The 20,318-nt window shown below is 47.6% G+C and overlaps 1 long non-coding RNA gene across 1 annotated transcript in view; it reads left to right on the top strand.

Annotated features, from left to right (window-relative positions):
• Positions 1-987: 987 nt before the first annotated feature.
• LOC139051825 (uncharacterized) overlaps positions 988-20,318 on the top strand; it is an 83,867-nt gene continuing 64,536 nt past the window's right edge. The window contains exons 1-2 of the long non-coding RNA XR_011509574.1: positions 988-1,056; positions 6,542-6,568. This is a non-coding gene — a long non-coding RNA (uncharacterized lncRNA). The remainder of the gene's footprint in view (positions 1,057-6,541; positions 6,569-20,318) is intronic.

The following is a 20,318-nucleotide window of genomic DNA, read 5'->3' on the forward strand; positions in this document are numbered from 1 at the left end:
GTGATGTTTCAGCTTTCCCTTGCGGAGACTTCTCCAGTCGCACAGGAGTAGAGATCTTTCACGACGACTCTTCGCGTGCCATTGAGAGTCGAATGACCCTTGCAGAAATCTTGACTCTTATTGTGTGACTCTACTCGCGCAAAAAAGCGCCTTCGGTAGAAAAAAGACAGTCCAGGTCCCGTGACTCACTTTCTGCTCTCTTTTTTCTTAGAGTGTGCGGCGTGGAACCTAAATGGAGCGTTATCTAAAGAGCTTCATTGTCATTCTTCGTACCGTTAGATAACATGTTGTGCACTGTTCTAGCAAGCCTTTTAGACATGACAATACATAAAGCGCAGCTGTATCCTCTCTACGCGTGTAGGACAAACAATGATATTCAATTCGGCGAAACCGTGGCAAAGATTTTAAAAAAGAAGACGTGCCGTGAATGCGCTTGATCGTGTGGAAGGTAGTAACTGAAACACTGGATTTTATCGTTTTGTCCCTACAACAAGGATATCATTCATTCTTCGAGCGTTATATTATGTTTGAAAATTTTTTCACTGCAACATAGTCAAAACGCCAAGTATAAATCTGAATAAGAAATAATACTTTGAAAGGCAGGACCGCAATAAATGAAATACCCAGCAATAAGAAGTACAGAAACTGCATATGTTCACACCATAAAAAAAGCGTTTTTTTTTAGAACCAGGGTTAACGTATCCTCAGTTAACAGGAATGGCCTTAGCCTCTTCGAGCAACTGCAGATGGTACGACAGCAGGTGGGAAACTAAAGAATTCTTACAGAAGATCGCGAAGGTCAAAAACGCTTTACAATAAAGCCGACGTGTTCTGCACGTAGGTAAGCGTGTACAGCAACGGAAAAAAAAAGAAACTTCACCTATAGCACAGCTCCCATAATTTTTTTTCACAAAGGGTATATATAAAGAGAAGAGGTTTTTCTGTAAGCTGGCAACTGCATCTGAAAGAACCTTACTGCGTCTACGACTATCCGAAAGATTTTTGTGGTGTACCTGGCTGTTTTCGCCGCGGTGGCATTCTGCTCACCAAGTTGTGGTAAGGGTTGGCTGAATCAACGTTCTATGTCAGTCATACGATTACGTATTGGGCTCTTAGCAAACGACGGCATATCACAAGTAAACATTTATCTGCAGGTTATTTGCGTGCGCCCCTGAGCAATCCTAAGCTATATTTATAGATCACAATGGCTGCCCTTGGTTCAGAGCGTTATGCACTGCAGAGCTCACCTGGAAAGAACTTGGTTGTGTTTTGGCGCTAAAAGTATCGCTAGAACAACGCCACAGTTTTAATGCATAGGCATTTCTACGCTTACCTAATGAGAAAACCGTCCATCACGTAAGACAGGAAAGTGGACCGATCCCGCAGATAGCGCAATACCGGACCAACCCACGGGGGAGGTGAAGCATGCTGCAAGCACTCAGTAAAGTAAAGCAAAAAAGTGCGAACAATCTTTGAAATCACGCATAAAATATAGATTGAACCCGCACTCCAAGCTGATTTGTCTTCGTGCTGCCTGTCGCATCCAGGCGAAAGAAGCCGCGAGAACACAGCGCCCACAAAGCGCCCTGCCCTTTTCGGAAATCGCTTTCAAGATATGAGCCTGCGCATCTCATCAACGCGAAGAGGCGAGAACACGGCGCTGGAAACGATCAGCAGCTGGCGCACTCTGTCTACAGCGCAGACTTCAAGATATGGCCGCGCGGCGCATAATGGTTCGACGCGCACCGACAAGGCGCTAAGAGTGAGACGAGCTTATAAAAATCAGACCGGCATCAGTGATCCTGGCGCGCCACCTGCGGCAGTTAGCTTGCCTCGTCAATTCACCTTGCGCCGCCGTCCGCAGCAGTGCCTGTTGCCACCGGGTTGTCGTTTATACCGGTCGTATAAACGTTCATATCATCGATAAGGACACCGGGCTATACGTGGGGATGACAAAGTGGTACAATGCTTACGCATACTTAAAGAACTCCCAGAGGACGTTCTGCGGGATTTTCTTCTCAAATATTGAACCTTTCAGAGAACGGATAGGAGAGACAGCGTATGCCTATACGCAGGTGCCACTGTACCGGGAAAACTTGATATATCCGCCGCCCGAAAGATACATGCTCACAGTCTGCACTGTATTAAATATAGCGAACGCTCATGAAAGACCACTAAATATGGTGTAAAAGTACGTCCATAGACTCTTCACTTTGAAAACTTAAGTATGTTTGCAGTACAAGGCAAATCGGAGAAGTCATGGTTTGTTTGGAGTCTTGACAATTGGCTATGAATTTTAGAAAAAAAAAGTTATGCCGATGCAATGCCCGTGTTTGAATCAGTGTTTAGCGTCGCTTTCGTGCAATGAGTAAATGTTATACCACTAAATGGTATTTCAATACAACAGCAGCTTCGGATTGGTGGTTTTGCACACACTTGCGATGCCGTCTTCTCGTCTCGTGTCTCCGTCCAGTTTTGCGCTGTTAATCCCAGGACTATATCCTATGCGTGCAAATGTCCTAATTGCCATTTATGCACCGTGTAATATCACAGGATATGTTTACGCCCCCTACCAGTCGCACTTTATAGTGATACATTGTTTATATTTATGCACTACACCGTTCAAAATCTAAGCCGAGATGCAAACCCCAGTTAATCTGAATGCACACTATGGGACGTTGACGCATTGATGTCGTGAGGACGATAGGCATTTTTTTCGAGGACAGACGTATCCTGAGAGAAGCTCGGCACGTAAGAAAGTGGTAGAGTTTACCGTTATTTTTTCTGTTTTATTCCTGTGTCAATGGGCTAATGGAAGCTAACGCATGCACACATGTTCTTACGCGAACGTGGACTCACGCGCATGAGCTTCGCGACGTGAGTAGTGATTCTATTCAGCCAGACAGTTGCAGTAGCAGCCATGGCCAGGGATGTCTGGCAGGGTTTGGTAAAGAAGCTTTAGGGCCAAACAACGAAATCTTCCTTACCTCAGTAAGGAAGCATTCATTGCGGTGAGGCTACCTTATGTCACTCTGAAAGTTTCCTTACTGAGGGGCCCTAGGTGAAGGCTTCCTTGGTGCTTTCTCAGCATAAGCTAGCTCCAAAGCTACCTTCATGCGTCCTTACGCCCCTCCTGGCCCTGAACTAGCGCTTCACCTCACTGCTTAACCACGTGACGTTTGCTTGCGCATGCGCGCTGTCGCACACCTGCAGAGAAGCGCGAGCACGGTACGTCTTGCCAGGCATGTATGTTACAGTCACGTGTGTGGCATGAAAGCGTTGTTAGGCGTTGCACGACGCTGGCGTGCCAGCGTTGATGGAGCACATCAAGTTTTGCACTGTAATGCGCAACTTTTTTTAAGTGTAGTTAACAAAACTACAAGAAAGCGTCCACGCTTCTCTATATTATCTCTTAGATTGTGCGATGATACAGCATTTTTTTATAGAATAATGGTGTTCGCGTGAAGATTTTAAGAGATAGTCTCGAACCCAGGCACGTGGCAACCGCTCCTTACGCGAGGACGGGTGAAGGGAGCTATCAGAGTACGCTTGCTTCCTCCATCGGTCCTTGGCTGTAAGGAGGCCTCACGTAAGGTTAGGAAGCGCTCGAACGAAAGGAAGGTTTCATTGTTTGGGCCTTAGTTTTAGACACGAGAGCTTCTAGTGAGTGTCCAAGTCAAACCTTAATTGAGGTTTAAGAAATTATACAGCCGGGTTCCTTGTGGACAGACCTTGCCATCGCTTTCAGGGCTTCACCCTTGGAGTGAAACTACCAAATTTTGTTGCGATAGCAATTATATGAACACTCCAGGCGCATTGCTGTCGTCGCCATCGGCCTCGCCGTGAGGTACGGTATAACGTACAAGGGCGAAAAAATCGTCTCTGCGCGTAGTCTGTTGTATGCGCGAGTGAAATCGTGCGAGGGTGAGACGGCGATCGCGGCTCAATCTCGCGCACGAAGGCGAGGAAAGCGGAGAGGAAGAGTGCCGTCTTCCGTCGCACGCACGCCTCCGTGGAAGGGTACGGAGGGGGGCGCGTTCTACTCAGGACGACCCGGGCGGCCGCGCACACCCACCCTGGCCGCTGTATCTTGAAAGCTATCTGCGACGCTGATCCGGTATGCCGAGGGTAGGGGGGGAAGGGGGGTTGGTGGCACGTTCTACTTCGGACGGCTGCAGTGGCCGCGTGCGATCGCTCGGGCCGCTGTATACCTTGAAAGCGATAATCGAAGAGGACTGCGTCCGCCGCGCGCTGCGTTTTGCCGGCTTTGCGTTCATGCGATATGCAGAAGGAAGGTGAATTTGCTCGCTGCTGCTGCCGCATTTCCTTACTGCAGCGTTTCGACAGCGAGTTACCTCGATGTTTCAGTGCGATGTGTTCATGTTTGTTTCTGCGAGGGCGACACAATGCCTATCAGTTTATTTAGTATGCCTGTGTTTACGACTTTATAAAACCGATAAAATTACTATCCTTAGTTGGTATAACTGTCCACTAATTTGCTATCGCAATCGAAGCTTCGTTTCTGAGGGAAACTGCGACATTTTTCTCTATCTGTTATCTCACCAGACGTGTTTTCTTGCAACCCTCGCCTAAGCTTTCAATTGCATGTGCTTCCCCATGGTATTGCATTGGTTGCTTTTAGCGTTACTTCTGAGCCGCATTTTTTATGCATATATCCGCAAGTACTATTCGCAAGCGTTAAACATAAATTTAGAGACGAGAGCTGGTAAACTGCATAGAACGGTTAAGAGCGCCTTTTATTTGGAGTGCATGAAGTTGTGATCATCACGAAACTATTACATTATTACTTGTCGTCGTAAACCATAAAATTATTGAAATGACAAGCAAGAACCAAGCAGGTACATGCACTTGGGCTTACAAATTAAAAAATTGGAGGACGCTTAAGCTTCGCCTTCAAGAGTGGGACGCGACAGCGTTCCCGTCGACCCGCCAAGGGGTATAAGACAATGCGCTACGGCACAGCAATCACTTACGATGCGCCCCGCATCGGACTTAGCGCCCACCTATCACGCGGTGAGCGTCGAGCAACGCAGCGTTCGACGCGGCAACGAAACGTGCGCCTGAGCGAACGAAACGAACCAAAGAACTCGGTGTCTCGGAGGGGAAACGATCTACGCCAGCCAAACGTCGTGATCGGCACGGGCAGAGAGATAGATAGTAATCTAAACCGGGAGCACGGCGAAGCGTCGTCAGGGGAGAGGGAGTCCCGCGACGCGCCTGGCAGCGGTCCCAATGCGCGCGCGGCGCGCCTCCTGTCGGGGCAGCGCCGTACATTGAGAGGAGGGGGCCTTCTGTGTTTGCCGCAAGATGGCTCTGCGTGTGCGCAAAGCGCAGAAGAAATGCAGCGGAAACGCACTTCGCAACTCGTGTAATTGTGACTTCTGTACGTTACATGTTCATAACTACCGATATACACCGCAGTATAACTTTCCACGGCTCGTTTCGAAGGCAACACCGCATTCACTAGAGGCGCGTTTGCACCGGTTGGAAGCATCGAACTCGTGGCTGAGTGGTAGCGTCTCCGTCTCACACTCCGGAGACCCGGGTTCGATTCCCACCGGGCCAATCTTGGAAGTTGCTTTTTATTTATGAAGCGCCTGCCGTGATTTATCGCTCACGGTCAACGCCGCCGACGCCGACACCCGACGCCGACGACACCGGCTTTTCTGCGACACGAGCTCCTTAACGCTATCGCGTTAAAACTTGGAAACGCTTGGTAACTGACGCTCCAATACAGCATGTTCCGGACCTATATTTTTCACGCTTGCACTACCCGTGTTAGTGACATTTTTCGACTTCTTCGTGGTGGTGACTTATTTAGGGCATAAAATGACTAATGCGTTAGAAATGTGAAATTTGTCTGAAATCGTTTGAAAGAACGGCTCGGATAGGCCAAAGGAATTACTCCTCTTTTGTGGGTTTTCGCGCCAACATATCCTAACCCAAGGCAAGATCTTCTACGACGCTCTTTGTGCTTTCCTTTTTAGGGGTTATATTTTATTTCTGTTGCTTCCCTTTTATTACCCTCTTCTCAAGCATATCTCATAGATAGCACGCATACTACCACAGGTTCCACATAAGTGATTGCTGCTTTTATGCTAGTGTTGTGTGAATGGTGTCTTAAACTTTACACGGGGAGGTCAAAGGTTCGGTAATGAAGGTTCAAAACCATTTCAGTGGAATTTCTAATCAGGGTGCTTCAGAGAATTAGTTCAAAATTTCTTAAAAAGCGAAGCGACCACTTATTAAATAAAAATTAAAATATTTCGTCGAAATTATTCTTGTCATGAAGGCGCGCAGTATAATTTGTCTCAAGATGCCAATCACACGTCTTATAATGCGATGGAGACTGTCACCCGACAGCACTGCATTTAACGTTTTACTCACGACTTCGTACTCACAGCGAAAACCGATTTGTCTTTCGTAAATGCCTGTTGTGTGCAAGTCATTTTATTTATTCGGAGCTATCGTGTTGCGTTTTCTTTAAATAACTAACGCGAATATTGTTGCTTTGTTACAGAGAGACCGATATGCCACTACCCTGACGGTACGTAGAAAGAAGACTAATCATTATTATGCCATCTTGCCGAAAAACCGTTCGAATTTTTCAATGCAAGCTTTTAATATTCCGTAAGACGTGCCGGAAACGGGAGAATACATTTGGTGCCATTTTGGAGTTGCAGTGATGGCAATATGAACGTCACCACCAAGCTATGCTTTGCAGCAGGGTTTGTGAGCCTTTGACAGCGCTATGATTTTTTTCTGCACTAAAAATGCTGCCGGACGACTAACTCATTGTAATTATTCCAGCTGCTCATATATCTGATGAATAAATTGAAACTAGCGTTAAAGCTCGTGTGCAGCAGAGCAATACGGCCTGGTCCCCCCGAACGAGTTGTAAGAATCATCATCATTATCATCATCATCATCATCAGCCTGGTTAGGTCCACTGCAGGACAAAGGCCTCTCCCATACTTCCCCAAGTACCCCGGTCATGTACTAATTGTGGCCATGTTGTCCCTGCAAACTTCTTAATCTCATCCGCCAACCTAACTTTCTGCCGCACCCTGCTACGCTTCCCTTCCCTTGGAATCCAGTCCGTAACCCCTAATGACCATCGGTTATCTTGACTCCTCATTACATGTCCTGCCCATGCCCATTTCATTTTCTTGATTTACATTCCAATGTCATTAACCCACGTTTGTTCGCTCACCCAATCTGCTCTTTTCTTATGCCTTAACGTTACACCCATCATTATTCTTTCCATAGATCGTTGCGTCGTCCGCAATTTACGTAGAACCCTTTTCGTAAGCCTACAGGTTTCTGCCCCGTACGTGAGTACTGGTAAGACACAGCTGTTATACACTTTTCTCTTGAGGGATAATGGCTACCTTCTGGTCATGATCTGAGAATGCCTGCCAAACACACCCCAGCCCATTCCTATTCTTCTGATTATTTCAGTCTCATGATCCGGATCCGCAGTCACTTCCTGGCCTAAGTAGATGTATTCCCTTACCACTTCCAGTGCCTCACAACCTATCGTAAACTGCTGTTCTCTTCCGAGACTGTTAAACATTACTTTAGTTTTCTGCGGATAAATTTTTAGACCCACCCTTCGGCTTTCCCTCGCCAGGTCAGTGAGCATGCATTGCAGTTGGTACCCTGAGTTACTAAGCAAGGCAATATCATCAGCGAATTGCAAGTTACTAAGGTAATCTCCATTAACTCTGATCCCCAATTCTTCCCAATCCAGGTCTCTGAATACCTCCTGTAAACACGCTGTGGATAGCATTAGAGAGATCATATCTCCCTGCCTGACGCCTTTCTTTATTGAGATTTTGTTGCTTTCTTTATGGAGGACTATGGTGGCTGTGGAGCCGCTATAGATATCTTCCAATATTTTTACATACGGCTCGTCTACACCCTGATTCTTTTGAGTACTTTGTGAGTATTTCTTCACAATAAGACAGTTACACGAAGGCAGATTCACACACACACACACACACACGCGCGCGTGCGCACTCACACACACACTCACACACACACAAACACACACACGCACTCACACACACACACACACACACACACGCACACGCACTCACACACACACACACACACACACACGCACGCACACACACACACACACACACGCACGCACGTACACGCGCGCTCGGGGTTCGAGAAGCTGGTCGGGGCGCTCACCGGAAAACTTATGTTCTTATATTGCCTAATGTCCTACCTATATTATAGAAAGAGAAACGAAAAGGAATAAAAAGAACACACGAACAATTCCCATCACCAAGCTTTCTGAACCCCTATTCGCAACTAGTCTTTGCATGCCTCCGTTATTTGTCGTTTCCCTACTTCCACCAATCTTCCAATCACCTCTTACTAATCTCCACTGCGGACATCTTTGCCTTCCTCCCGCTCTCGCTGAACATTACGGCTTCAAGGAAGCCTGACGTGCGTAAATCGACTGCTGGGCAGATATCTTCACATTCTAATAAAGAATGCTCTATCGTTTTCCTAGCTTTAGCACAGGAACCACATGGTCTTCTTCCTTGCTGTATCCCGCTTTATAAATGCGTGTTATAAGGTCTCCTGATCTTGCTTCGAAAAGTAATGAGCTTCACTTTGAGTCATCATAAATGTTTCGTTCCGGATTTCGGTTTTTCCTCTGCAGTGGTTAATTAGAACAGGTTTCTTTTCCATTGCCGTCACCCATGAGATTATCTCTTCCTCTCTGACTTCGCGCTTCACATTCTTTGCAGGTATGTTGCTCACCATAAAGGTCGCATACTTGCTGGTAGGCTTCGTAGTTCTTTTTCCTTCAGTGGGAATCAAATTTGTTCCTGTACAAACACCTGGAAACTCTCCCAGCCCATTTACATTCCTCCATATTCCTCAGTCACTCTTAATAATCAATTTTACTGTGAGCTTCCCTCATTTCAAAACTTGTCCACCCCATATCATCCTGCATACCTTCATTTGTAGCCTTCGCGTGAGTGCACAATGCGAGGCCTCTACATGACTTTTGGCCGCCATCAAGTGCTGATTTTACCCCTTATTTCAACAAAACAACTGCATTTCCAACTGTAAGCCCTGGAGCCATTACACCTTTCCACATACCCCGGAGCACCTCGTACCTATTTTATCCCCATAGCGCTTTGTGTTTCATTAAGGCCAAACTTCTCTTCCCCTTTGATATTATTACTTTCTCCCGTGTTTCCATATGTTTGTTGCCTTCGTTTATCCATATACGGAGGTAATAATACTTGACGTATTTCGTGGCCTTGTATTGACGCTGCCCACTGTTCTCATCGCGTACCATAATACCAGATATTTTTAACTCTCAATTTTAGACCTTAACTCCCGCCTTTCTGTCCACAGCTATTGCCAGACATTTGGTATGACTTTGCTCGTTAACTAGCAATAAAATCTCGTCCGCATAAAATAAACCTGGAAGCTGCTGCTCTACTACTGTACCTGACTGTCTGTATGAGAGATTAAACCCGATATTACTTTCCCCTAGCGCCCTCTCCGTCCTCACCATGTACAGTCAACAGCAAAAGTTTGCGGGATGCGGTTTCCCTTTCACATGTGAATTCCTGCACTGTTAAGGCATGACACTTAATGAATCATTGCGTAGGTGGCGAAGCCTACTACATGCTGGAACATTTAATTCGAGGCTGCCTGACCATGCTTCGCGAGAATTCAGCTTTTTGGCAGATCCTGCGTCCCGTAGACTTTTGCGGTTGACTGTATATCATAAACAGCAGCGGGGATGGAGGGCACCACTGTCTCAGTGCCTTGTTGAAATGAACTTTCTCCTCGCTCCTCATCCCTTCCCATTCTACGGAAACTGTGTTTTATAGCTAAATCTGCGTCAAACGCTGTATATAGTTGTTGCCTATGCCTTCCCCTTCCAGAATATATCGAAATATGTAGCGGTTTTCTTTGTAATACGCTCTGGTAGTTCTCAATAAAGCCACATTAACAGTCTTATTTCTTCTCTCGCTATTTCAATACACTGAGTAAGGACAAATAAGCTATCATGCAAACACTTACCGATTCTTAAGCCATTCTGAAATTCTCTCATTATGCTACTATTCTCTGCCCATGCTTGCAGCTTCTATCGCCTGCATTGCTAACCTGTACATTACCCATGTACTAGTAAACGGTCTATATAAGGGCATTCTATCTCGACCACTCCTACCTTTATAAATTGAATTCATTCTTATTTATCCCCGACTCTGTCGTCAATTATTTAGGGTTTTGTACTGCTTTCAACAGAGCTTCATTACATTTTGGTCCTAGCTGAGGGACATCGCCGAAGAGCGCCTGTAGCGGCCGCCCCTAGAAACGTGCGCGTTTTTTATGGGGGAGCGTCGTTTTCTGCTAATAACTAATCACAAAAGCCATTTTTCAAAAATTTCCGTTGAAATTGGGTCTGCGTGCCGAGCCTGATATCTCATGCAAACACTGTCGTCGCTTACGGCAGAAAATGCTTTCTAAATTGAGGGCGAAATTTTAAGACTGGTAGTCTATAGAAACATTCAAATTCTGGACGATTTTAGTTTTTTGCCCCATAAAAATCGGCATCTATTGAAACTTTGCATCGAATAGTATATTTTAGGGAATTTAGCAGCTTGAATTACTCAGATTTGCGCTGGTTGCAGCAGCAGCTCTTGAAATGGCAAAATGTCGTTCCAAAATCAGAGTTTCCATAACAAGGTCACATAATTTTTTTAATAGGTAAATAAAGTTGGTTTTTGGCTACCACAGCGCGTCGCAGTGAAGGCCGAGTGCTGTGACCAACGACAGGTGATGATCACTCGTACCACGAGCACGACATAGCAGGTTCGAAGCCGGCTGTGCCTCGTTTATTCTTTATCACTTCGTCGTTGCTTAGTCTGGTAGCTTACCGCCAGACAGCATATTACGAAATTCAGATAAATAGTTACGAAATTTATTTTGTTTCTCTTTAGCTGCACCAACTTTGTCCTACACAATATAGGCGGCTATGGCAACATGCGAGTGTGCTTCCAAACTTCTTTTGCACTTCAGGTATGATGTATGTTACGCAATGAGCCCATATTGTCGCGTATACCATGCTGGAGTATACAAGCTGAATAAAGATACAGGCAGTTGCACTTTACGAAAACGCAAGCGGCGACGCGCGATGCCGAGACGAACCTCGTTTTCCTGTTCTTCAGTCCTTTGCTGCGGCACATTAAGTGGCATTACCCCTTCTTCAAAAAAAAAAAAACGGAGGAAAGCATACATAGGCTTGACCTGAGAGCGCCGAGATGGTCTAGGACGAACACATAGGCTATAGTCACAATCACTGCGGTGTGCGATATAGTCATCAGGCACTGATGGACGAGCAACAGCAAAAACTAACCGAAGCGGCTGAAAACGTCGAATATTAGGGGCCATAGTATGGTTTCAACCGCACAACGGGCACTATCACAGTTTGCGGTTGTCGACGTCGGGGAGGCTGGCTTCCGTGAGGAGAGACTTCGTAATTCACGTCAGTAATTCACGGCAACACTCTCTAAGGTCCGAAGTAGCGACTCAAAAGCTTCTCGGATAGTCCTTTTCGGCGCACGGGTGTCCACGTCAAAACTTTATCACCAGGTTGGAACTCGACATGTCGATGGCGGAGATTGTAACGGTGCGCATCGATGCTCTGTTGTTACTTAACGTGCGCTCGGGCGAGCTGACGGGTTTCTTCCGCGCGTTTCACGAAAATTTCGGCATCTTGGGCGTGCTCAAGATGATCGATCTTGTCGCACGGCAGTATTGCTTCTAACATAGTCTGCACTTCACGGCCGTAAACGAGGTAAAACTGCGTGAAGCGGGTTGTTTCTTGCCTAGCAGTATTATTGGCAAACGTTACGTAAGGGAGTATCTCGTCCCACGTCTTGTGCTGTACGTCTACGTACATAGACAGCCTGTCAGTCATCGTTTTGTTCAGTCGTTCGGTCAAGCCATTTCTCTGCGGATGATAGGCAACTGTCCTTCGATGGGTCGTGCAGCTGAGTTTAAGAACATCTTCAATGAGCTGTGCTGTAAAGGCTTTGCCTCGGTCTGTGATGATGTGCGATCGGGCGCCATGTTGTAGGACGATGCTCTCTATGCAAAACTGGGCAACCTCGGAAGCTGTGCCTCGAGGCAGCGCTATTGTCTGATTATACCGCGTTAAATAGTCCGCGGCGACGATTATCCACCTGTTGCCAGAAGATGACAGTGGAAACGGGCCCAGAAGATCCAGGCCGACCTGGTCGAAACGTTTGCGAGGTGGGTCAACCGGGTTCAACAATCCCGCAGGCTTCACAGCTGGCGACTTTTGGCGCTGGCATTCACGGCAGGCTTGAATGTACCGCTTAACACACTCGGCAAGTTTCGGCCAGTAGTAAAATTTGCGCACTCTATGAAGCGTCCGCGTGAAACCCAAATGGCCAAATGGAGGCTCGTGAAGACAGGCGAACAAAACTTCGGCATGGAGGTCTGCTGGAACGACCAAAAGCTAGGTCTTGTTGGTAGCAGCGGAGTTCTTCTTGTACAAGACGCCATGTCGTAAACAAAAATACGACAATCCTCGAGCGATATGCCGGGATATTGATGGGTTTCATCCTTCCAGATGTTTGAACATAGGCCATAGCGCGTCGTCTGCGCGCTGCCATGTGGACAAATCAGTAAAGCTTACGGCCACAAGGAAAGCGCCGTCGTCCTCAATGTCGTGGTCGGAAGTGTCGATAGGGGCGCGCGAGAGTGCGTCAGCGTCTTCGTGTATGCGGCCCGACTTGTACACAATGGTCACGTCGTACTCCTGCAAACGTAGACTCCACCGTGCCAATCGTCCAGAAAATTCCCGGCGATTTGCAAGCCAGCATAACGAGCGATGATCAGTTACAACTTTGAATGGGCGGCCGTAAAGGTAAGGTCAAAATTTGGCCAGCGCCCATACGACGGCAAGACATTCTTTTATCGTGGTGGTGTACAGTGGCGTAGCCAGAAATTTCCTTAGGGGGGGACTCATGTTGGAGCTTGGCCTCCACAGAGAATTTGTCGAGGGATCAAATACATGAATAATAACTGCATTTCAATTGCCAAAAATGCTGCAAACAAATTCTTGAAGGCTACACACTGTCAAGACAAGTAAAATATGTATTCCTTCATAAAATAATATATTCTTATGTCCTAAAAAATGTGCCAAAAATAACTGATATCAGTGCTTCCATGCATGTTGTTTGCCTCTTTATTAAGAAAGAAAATATCACGCGAACTTTGAGCTATATCAGTGCGAAACAAGCAAAGCAGTGCATGCCGCTGATATGATAAATGTAAAGGCCGTGACATGAATAAGTTGAGGACGAATATGTTAATAATACTTTTTCATTCGAAAGCCTTGTTTGCATCTTTGAACATATGCAACTGCCAGGGGAAAATCTCAGAGAGGCTGTCCTTCGTTCCAATTTACTGCGCAGGAGCAGCTGTCACCGGTTGCGTATTGTAATTGCACCGAAATCGTAGTCGCAACAGAGATCACATATAAAAAGCAGCAGTTCTGCAAAATATACATTACAAATTCGAAGTAAATGGAATACACAAATGCCAAGATAACCATTGATAAAAAGCAAAAAAGTGTCTCTGGAAACAAAGTTCACTGCATGTATCCACAAAACCTCGCAACAAGATATTTAAATATACTTACAAGTAACCAATAAATCTACGTATCTAAGCAAAGGTCACTTTATACAGGGTGTTTCAGCTAATTTTAGCCAGAGTTTAAAAATATGCCGATGCACTCTAAGACGACGCGACCAAGTGCATGTTGCTCACTTTTGTAGGTAATGTGTCATGCTATATTATGTGTTTTGCTTAATTAGAGTTTTAGTCAAGATTAATAAACCAACTTCTGAAGTAACAAAGTTTGGAAAAAAATTCAATTTAGAAAATTGCAGAGCCGTTTGCAAAGCGTCCGAATAAACCGTTTCTGTCTTTCTATGTACATATATTAGGTATTAGTGTATTTCAGCTTACTGATGATGCCCGCGAACTACAAAACTAGCGACATGACCGCTTGCGCGTCCTGATTGCACTGCTCCCCAACGTTCCGCGCACTAACAGCCATAGGCGCGCTACCACTAAAAAGGCGACAGGGCAACCACGTAGGCATTGGCTGTGCCGTTTACGCCAGTGATGTGCTCCCCTAGCGAATGCTCGTTATAGCGATAAGCAGACGCATGGTTATCGCTTGTGCTGCCGGAAGTAACAGGTCCGTCATTTCGCGATAGCTGTAAGCAAATTGAACTTCCCTAAATAAAAACAAACTCAGCTTTCAGAAGGCCTAAAATGATGGAATAAGAGTATCATTAATGACCAGACGCGGTATTTCACCGAATTTATGTTTATTTTTCATGCGCTTTCACAGCAAGCGCTCCAAGAGATCACCTTCTGCAGCGATACAACATTGGGACCTTCTGAGAACGCTTGCTGTCGCTGCCTTGAGCACCGTCAGTAAAATGCTTTGGCAGACTTCAATTATCTTCTCCTGTAAGGCTTCTGGAGTCGTCGTTTCCGTTGTGAATACGTGATCCTTAATATAGCCCCAGAAGAAAAAGTCGAGAGGGCTGAGGTCGGATGACATTGCCGGCCACAGCACAGGTCTGTTTCTCCCTATCCATTGCCCTGGAAAAGTAACATCAAGGCTTGCGCGTACTTGACTGTCGTGCTTGACTGGCCCCGCCGTGCTGACACCACATTGCGTCAAGCTGCGCTAGTGGCATGTTGCAGCGGAAGTCGTCAACCTGCCCTTTGAGGAACTGGCATACCTCTTGCTGGTCAGAGTGTTGTTAAAAGCACTGGGCCAATGACTCTGGTATCATATATTCCGCACCAAACGTTAAAAGACCACTGATATTGGTGGCGGGATATTCCTAGCCAGTGGCGATTTTGCTCACTTCTATAGTGGGTATTTGCTTGGCAATTTCTGGAATAGTTAACCTCGTCAGTCCGGATACCTTGGTGAGAAAGTCAGAATCCTGCTCCACCTGAATCACAATCTCATTCGCAAAATTGAGTCTCTTTTGAATATCCTTTGACTCCAGGCATTGATGCAACTGCAGATGATAAGGGTGCAGTCCAGCTGTTTCCAAAATCATCCAGGCAGTTAAGTTGGACACACCGAGCTGTGCGCCACGCTGCGCATGCTAGCGTGTGGATTAGCCGCCATAAAAGGCAAAACGTTCTGACAAACCTCATTATTTATGAATGAAGCTCTCTGCCTCTTTCTTGTGAAGCTGCCGGCTTGCTTCAGCGACTCGTAAGTGTTGAATATTGTAATCGATCGGGCTTATTCGCGTGCCCTGGTGCCAGCTTCGAAATATTTGTGCAGCCTGCCGTCTCTGTCTGCTTGCAGCTACTAAAGATCAAGTTTGCTTTTTCCTCGTTAGAAAAACGCACCACAAAATTGCTCGCGCTTTAGCGGCTGATGCACGATAGTCTGTTTATCGCAGTCTGAAATTATTACCTACCACTACAACCACGTCCATCAGATCGCTTTACACAACACACGAGATAACGGTTGTTAGCTTTAATCCAACAGCCAACCCTTGCGTCGCTGCTCTGTCGCTTTTTAAGTGGCAGCTATTGCAGCTATGGCTGTTTGTGCACGGAAAGCTTGGGAGCAGTACAATCACCACACGCAAGCAGGCATGTCACGTTGTGTTTTAACGCGATAGCGTTAAGGAGCTCGTGTCGCAGAAAAGCCGGTGTCGTCGGTGTCGGCGTCGGCGGCGTTGACCGTGAGCGATAAATCACGGCAGGCGCTTCATAAATAAAAAGCAACTTCCAAGATTGGCCCGGTGGGAATCGAACCCGGGTCTCCGGAGTGTGAGACGGAGACGCTACCACTCAGCCACGAGTTCGATGCTTCCAAGCGGTGCAAACGCGCCTCTAGTGAATGCGGTGTTGCCTTCGAAACGAGCCGTGGAAAGTTATACTGCGGTGTATATCGGTAATTATGAACATGTAACGTACAGAAGTCACAATTACACGAGTTGCGAAGTGCGTTTCCGCTGCATTTCTTCTGCGCTTTCCGCACACGCAGCGCCATCTTGCGGCAAACAGAGAAGACCCCCTCCTCTCAATGTACGGCGCTGCCCCGACAGGAGGCGCGCCGCGCGCGCATTGGGACCGCTGCCAGGCGCGTCGCGGGACTCCCTCTCCCCTGACGACGCTTCGCCGTGCTCCCGGTTTAGATTTTTTTGTATATGGCGGGAATCCGCAGTGAGCTGAAAAACACTAATTCTGAATAGATAGAAAGACAGAGACTGTTTATTCAGACGCTTTGCAAAGCGCTCTGAAACTTTCAAATTGGAATTTTTTTCCTAGCTTCGTTGCTTCAGAAGTTAGTTAACTAATCTTGACTAATTACCAAATAAACAATATACAAGAACAGCTACAGAATGCATACAAAAGTGAGCAACATGCATTTGGTCGCGTCGTCTTAGAGTGCATCGGCATATTTTTAAACTCTGGCTAAAGTTAGCTGAAACACCCCGTATAATGCGTCAAACAAGGCAAATAAACATGTTGTGCAATCACAGATTCACAGGTCACAGAATCCTAAGGCCCGTACCCCCCTCCACTCACCCGATGCACCGCGCGCGACGGAAGGCGGTGCGCTTTCTTCCCGCTTTTCTCCGTTGCGCGCACAAGAGTGACCCACCAACGTCCGCTCCCTCCGCTGCGCTTTCACCCGCACATACAGCATGCGGCGCGCGCTGACGATGTTATCGCCCTTGGACTTCATACGGAACATGACGGCGACGACAGGAATGCGCCTTGAGTGTCCACCTAATTGCTATCGCAATAATATAGTAATAGTATCCGGCAAGTCAAGAGTTTAATGGCCCATTACTCTTCGCAAAAGTAGTAACAAAATCGAACTTTCAGCGTGCGACAATTCGCTGCGTGGCAACAATGTCTTTGTGTGTCGGAGGGGGCACCGAAATGAAGAAACGCAAAGGAAAGCATCTTGGCCACAATCGAATGCCTACCTGGGGCACCTAACGTAGCTACCTAAGGAATATCCAAGAAAACATGAGACGCTTGGTCCACAGAGAACCATATGCATGCTGCTCGTTATCCTACACTGGCGAGATAAGACTTTCCGTAGACGATGCGATAACATCGAAACGATGGTGATGCCCTTAAGCGAACGCGATGCAATCTGTCGAGTCCCCACAATGGTGACGGCGAGCGACCATTACCTCTTTTTCTTGTCTGCTAGCCAGAAAGCGTGCAAAACCCTCCGAGACCAAAATCCGCTCGGCCAGAGAAAAACGAACGCGCACGGCAGTGCGCCGCGCGGTTGTCAGGGCCACACAGGAAAAACGCATGACCTCTGGCTGGCTCTGGTAGCTCTCGGGTAGCGAGATCAAAAAATTGGAGAGGCTCAGTGTGTCCTCGCGAATACAATTCAAAGCAGAAAAAATAAATAAGAACGCAGTTACCTTTGCTGGCTTCAGTGTCTTGACATGGATGCTTTGACGCAGGTTAAAAAGATGTTGACATTGTTTTCTGTGACATGATGGGAAATATGAACGATCACAACGCTTCGTCTCATCGGACCTCGCTGCGTGCTTTTCGAACTTGTCTGATAGTGTATTGAGTTGGCTTGTTTCGTTGTAGGGTCCGATGTAAGACTTTAGAAAAGTAAATGCAGCTTTGGCATCAAATGTTAATAAGAACATTAAACCCACAAAGATCTGTAATTGAACATGTAAAGCACGACTTCGGAAATGTCAATGCACCTTTCGCATCAAAACATTATGTGATCTTTATACGTCTAAACTTTCTTGAAATCCATGCGCTCCGTAGATTCTGCGACCTCTGCGAGGTGCCGCGGCGATCCGCTCGCCATTAAAGCGCCCTTGAAACTTTGTGCTCCGATGGGGATCTTTGCTTTATGTAACTCCAGCTGCATGGGCGTCGCCATGAAATCCAGCCCGAGTTCACAATCATCGCGCCAAAATGTTTTTTGCGCACGAAAAATGTATTCTAGAGACAATCCAGAATGATTTCCGGCTGGGTTGGTTCATTGGCAGTGCATCACAGCACGAAAAAATTTCGGGGGAGGGGGGCTGAAGCCTCAAAAGCCCCCCCCCCCCCTGGCTACACCCTTAGTGGTGTAGCTGGTCTCGGCACGCGATAGTGCGCGACTTGCGTAGGCGATACCTCTTTCAATACCTTCCTGCCGTTGTACAAGCACCGCACAAGGACCAACGTTACTGGCGTCTGTATGAACTTCCGTGTCCGCCTCTTCCTCACAGTGGGCCAAAACTGGTGCTGGCACCAGAGGCTGTCGAAGCTCCATGAAAGCACTCTCTTGCTCTGAAGACCAGACGAACGATACATCGTCCCTCGTGAGGCGAGTCAGCGGCTCCGCCATCTTTGAAAAATTTACGATGAAACGCCTGTAGTATGCGCAAAGGCCCAGGAAGCGTCGGACACCTTTCTTGTCGGTCGGCGTTGGAAATGAAGCTAAAGCGGCAGTTTTCGTAGGACCGGGGCTAACGCCTTCCGCGCTGACCACGTGTCGGAGAAACATCAGCTCCATGTAGCCGAAATGACACTTCCGAGGCTTAAGGGTGAGGTTAGCCGTTCGGATGGCTTCGAGAACTTGGCGCAGTCGTTTCAGGTGGTCGTCAAATGTCGCCGAAAAACCATCAGGTCGTCGAGGTAGACGAGGAAGCTTTGCCACTTCAGACCAGCGATAGTGGCGTCCATCATTCGCTGGAAAGTTGCTGGTGCCGAACAGAGACCAAAAGGAAGTACTCTGAATTCGTAAAGGCCATCTGGAGTGACAAAAGCAGTTTTTTCGCGGTTTCGTTCATCGACTTCAATTTGCCAGCAACCGCTCTTTAGATCGAGAGACGAAAAGTACTTAGCTCGCCGCAACCTGTCTAAAGAGTCATCGATACACGTCCTTTTTGGTAACATCGTTGAGGCGTCGATAATCAACACAGAAACGAAGGGAGGAGGAGGAATAAACTTTTATTGTAGAACCAGCACTTTATGATGGCCGGGCCTACGCCTCCCACGAAGGGACGTCGAGGGCTTGCCTCGCCGCCGCCTCGCGGGCGTGCTGGGTCGCCCAGGTTTGGTCGTCGAGGGCGGAGCTCCGCAGAGCCTCATGCAACCTCGACGAGAGAATCGTGGTGTTTGCCTGTGCGTACTGTGCGTACTTTACTGGGCACTCCCATAGCATATGCGGAAGCGTAGCCGGGTGAATTCCACAGCACCCGCAGTTGGGGGTAGTGTAGACGTCCGGAAATATAAGGTGGAGGCGGGCGGTTGAAGGGTACGTGTTTGTTTGTAGTAGACGCAGGGTGGTAGCCTGCGCCCGGCTGAACTTTGGGTGAGGCGGGGGGAAGATTCGGCGACTCAGGTAAAAGGCCTTAACGAGGTCGTTATAAGCTGTCAGACTGTCCCTGGTGTCCAACTCATCTCCAGTTACTCCGGCGCGGCTGACTAGGCCTCGCGCAATGGAGTGGGTGACCTCGTTGAGATTGGGGAGGTGTGGGTGGACACGGCCCGCATGGGCCGGGATCCATGTTAGGGAGATTATGCTGTCTTTAGAGTGTGGTGCCTGGCAGAGGATGCGAAGAGCTTGGGGAGAAATACGCCCTTTGCTGAAGTTAGTAACGGCTGAGCGAGAGTCACACACTATGGTGTGACAGGTGGGATCTAAAGTGGCCAGGGCGATGGCCACTTCTTCAGCCGTCTCGGCAGTGGGGGTAGTGAGGCTGGAGGCGTGGTGTAGTACTCCATCGCGTGTGGCGACGGCCACAAATCGTGTGCCATGGGAGTATCGGGCTGCATCAACAAATGTGACAAATGGCAAGGGCTTTTATGATAGCTCCGGCCCGAGCTTGGCGCCGAGCCCTGTTATATTCAGGGTGCATATTTCTAGGGATAGGGTCTATGTAGATCCAGCTACGGATTTCGGTCGGGATCGGTGGTTTGGGGCCCTGTTGCTGATGGTAGGTGAAGCCATGCGTGGACAGAATAAAGCGCCCCGTTTCAGTATGGGTGACCCGTTCAAGCTGAGAGCGTTGTTGGGCTTCAATGAGTTCGGAAAGGTTGTTGTGAACTCCCAGTTGGTTGAAGAGTTCAGTGCTGGTGCAATGTGGGAGACCAAGTGCTTGCTTGTAGACCCCTCGTATGAGGGTGTCGAGCTTGTTCTGCTCAGCTCGGTACCAGTTGAGGTACGCAGCAACGTA

This window comes from Dermacentor albipictus, unplaced genomic scaffold (assembly GCF_038994185.2).
Source record: "Dermacentor albipictus isolate Rhodes 1998 colony unplaced genomic scaffold, USDA_Dalb.pri_finalv2 scaffold_15, whole genome shotgun sequence".
NCBI classification, from domain to species: Eukaryota; Metazoa; Arthropoda; class Arachnida; order Ixodida; family Ixodidae; genus Dermacentor; species Dermacentor albipictus.